We start from the raw sequence: 3,157 nt of genomic DNA, 5'->3' as shown, positions 1-3,157 counted from the left end.
ATGCTGCTGGATGCCACGGTGGTGAGGGCAGCTGGACACGATACTTTTTCAGCTGGGCAGATTGTCCCTTTGCATAAAACCTGGGTTCTCTTCAGAGGAAAGGAGAGATGGTAGGACATGGGGACCCCCTTTGACATTCAAAGAATGACTCTGGCTCGCACTGTCTAACATCACTTTGGCAGCTTTTTTCCAACGAGGGTTCTTCACAAATGAGGTCACGGTCCCTCCTTCCCTTTGGGGACCATGATATAAAGGGTGTAACTGGAAGATAGACCAGGGATAAAGAAAAGGGATGGGGGCCACATCTTAGCTGAAGGTAAGCAAAATTCTTAGTCTTGTGCTTAATTCCAGAACTGGGGCCCAAATTCTTTGCAGGAGTCCGTTCGGACGCCTCTCCCAGCTTGGTGTAGGATTGGGGTATGGCAGCGATAGTTTCCATTCATCAGAGTTCCTGGGGGCGCCCATCCCCCCTGAACTCCGCCCCCCAAAGCAGGTCCCGCAAAGCACTGGGGTCGCGTCTGATGAGAAGGGTGTTCCCCGGTATGTCGTGTTCCTGGAGAGAAGACAGCCCTTGTCACTTTGCAGAGCATTCAACAAGCCAAGTCCACAGCTTGGGAATCGATCACACATGCCAAGGAAACCCCCTGGCATTCTCGGGCCCCTGGGAGTCTTTCCGAGTAGATGGTAAAGTGAGTCTCATGCGGCTGTTCACCAGCCAGAGGCGCGTCCGCTCCCTAGTGTGGGCTGTCCTTCCCTCTGGAAGCCTCAGACCCCTGCATCCCTGTCATGTGCCTCGCCCCCCACACAGCTGTGAGCCTCCCTGTCCAGGTGGCCATGAAGTCAGGAGCTGGGAAAGGCCAAAAGGCCTGACTCATGAGGTAGGAGCCCCAGTGTCATCACCTTGGAAAAGCAGAGGGGAAAATGCCCCGGAAGTAAAGCAGACCCCAGATCCAGGCCCCACTGTGTTCACTTGTTCACCCCCATATCTACCCTCATAGACACAGGCTCCAAATAGGATGGGAAACGTGTTCTGTAGTCCCTGGGCACCTGACTGCCACTGCCACACCTGTGACTCATCACGAAACGGCTCCCCATGGTCCCAAAAATAAGTAAAGGAAAACTCATGCGTTTCTTATTGGAAATACAAGTCGGGGCTTCCTCTCTCTGCTGTTGTCTCCATATGCAAGGGCTCAGCCAATAAACCTTCACTCCAAGTAGATATATTCCCTGAGAGAAACCCACTCTTCTACCCAGGGACTCAGAAATTTGGAGGTCCTCTCATCCATTCATGGATTCCATAAATACATAGAGCACCTCCTGTGTGCCCGCCCCGTTCAGGACACTGAGGTGTGGCAGGAAACGAGGCGGATTAGGGCCCTGCCCTCATGACGTTTGCATTCCAGTAACAAAGTGGTACAGGAGAGGGGTGCTCTGAAGAAGGTGTTTTCCTTGGCTGGGAGTGGTGAGTGGGACTCACGGGCCTGTCCATGCCTATGACTTCTCTGCCTTGACAGCCAGGGGTGAGTTAATCCATTGTCTGATTTTCAACGGTAGTTTTCCCAGATGGATTTAATAAGCAGCGTAGAGAGCGCCAGCCATCACAAGGGTTAACGCTCTGTATTCCTGACGTAGCAATGCAGCGCACTCTAACCCATTCTGTTCTTTCACTGTGGACCAGTGGAGGCCAGGGGATTGAGCTGGAAATGGAAAGACCCGGTATTATTTTTATTACAACATCTCCAGGGATGACAGATCAATTTCATCTCACCAACTTCCAGCAATTGGTGCCGAATCCCAGTCACCCTGTGTCGATAAGAAATGTGACACCAGCAGCAGATGCTGTGCACGAAAGTGACAACGGTCTGCTCTGCGCCTGGAGGAGTTCAGCAGGTGTGTGGGGTGTGCCCCGGCCCCAGGTCTCCACAGGCGGTCCCAGCTCCAGTGCTGGACCCTCCACAGATCTCAAAATATTAGCAAAATGGTAACAAAAAGAAAATCCTTCTGTAAAGTGAATTACAGTATGCTTGTTAGACAATGCACACAGCACCCAACCCTGCCGGCAGGGGAAGAGGTGGGGTGGTGTCGGGGGCTAAAAATACCCTGCACACCCTCCTGGTGTATCACAATTTTCCAAAGGGTGGACCCAGTGAGCTGATTAGAGACAGGAAGGGACTCGGGGTGGCGAGTATGTATGTTCCATTTCTAGTATGTAGATGCCTAGGGAAAAAGTCACGAGGAAGAAGGAAAGTTGTTAATTTATGTTGCCAGGGTTACAGCTGTCAGTTACAACTTTACACTGAAGTGCTTTGACGTGGAGATACCCCGTGTGTTCATGCAGCCTGTTGGAAGGTTTTAACTGCCGCCGTCACCACCACCACCGCCATCCTCACCACCACCATCCTCACCACCATCATGTAGTTATCATCATCATTACTGTGATTAATGTCAACAAGCAGCCCAGAGCGACTGTGGGATTCCAATGCTACCTGAGACAGGCCGGCAGGGGCAGCCCAGGGCCAGGGGAGCCTCATAAGTGGGCCTCTTTCTCTCTGGCGCCTCTTTACACAGTTACAGGTAACCAGGAGCCCAGCATTTAATGCACCAGCTGTAGCGTCACCTCTGTCCCCGAGTTCTGCCCACAGCCTGACCTCACAAGTCAATTGCAGCTGTTTTCATTGTGCTCACTGGCTTCCAGCATCCACCCAGCCCAGCTTTCAACAAAGGGTGGATTCCCATGAACTCTATTCTTTATTACCAGCTGGTTCCGATTAGAGATGAACCAATAAAACGAGGGGTAATACAGTCGCAGTGTGTTCCTGAATGTAGCACTTTTCCATGTGTTTTGATTTACTGTTTGACCAATAAAATCCAGCCCTCAGCAAGGTGGATTCCATACCTCACATGTTTTGCTTATTTTGGTAAATGCAGCTTTTTAGAGATTGAAAAAAAGAGGAGATGGCTTAGACTTGATTCTATCTGCTGGGGGAGGGTGTGTGTGTGGTGTGTGTGTGTGTGTGTGTGTGTGTGTGTGAGGAGAGAGAGAGAGAGTTTGTGTAAGTGTGTGAATTGTGTTGCAAATACATGGGAGTGGTGTTTTTGCAAGTGTAGGTGTATGTGTGTGAGCGAGGGTGTGAGTGTCATGATGTATCACGTTGGA

At 51.0% G+C, this 3,157-nt stretch overlaps 1 long non-coding RNA gene across 1 annotated transcript; it reads left to right on the top strand.

Moving 5' to 3' along the window:
- The first annotated feature begins 1,258 nt into the window (after nucleotides 1–1,258).
- On the top strand, nucleotides 1,259–2,888 carry LOC118967517 (uncharacterized). The gene is made up of 3 exons (XR_005054617.2): nucleotides 1,259–1,520; nucleotides 1,744–1,890; nucleotides 2,269–2,888. It is a non-coding gene; the product is annotated as an uncharacterized lncRNA (long non-coding RNA).
- Nucleotides 2,889–3,157: the final 269 nt, after the last annotated feature.

Source organism: Manis javanica, chromosome 17 (assembly GCF_040802235.1).
Source record: "Manis javanica isolate MJ-LG chromosome 17, MJ_LKY, whole genome shotgun sequence".
Taxonomy (NCBI): domain Eukaryota; kingdom Metazoa; phylum Chordata; class Mammalia; order Pholidota; family Manidae; genus Manis; species Manis javanica.
The sequence above is the reverse complement of the archived record's forward strand: the minus strand, read 5'-3'. Positions and strand labels throughout refer to the sequence as shown.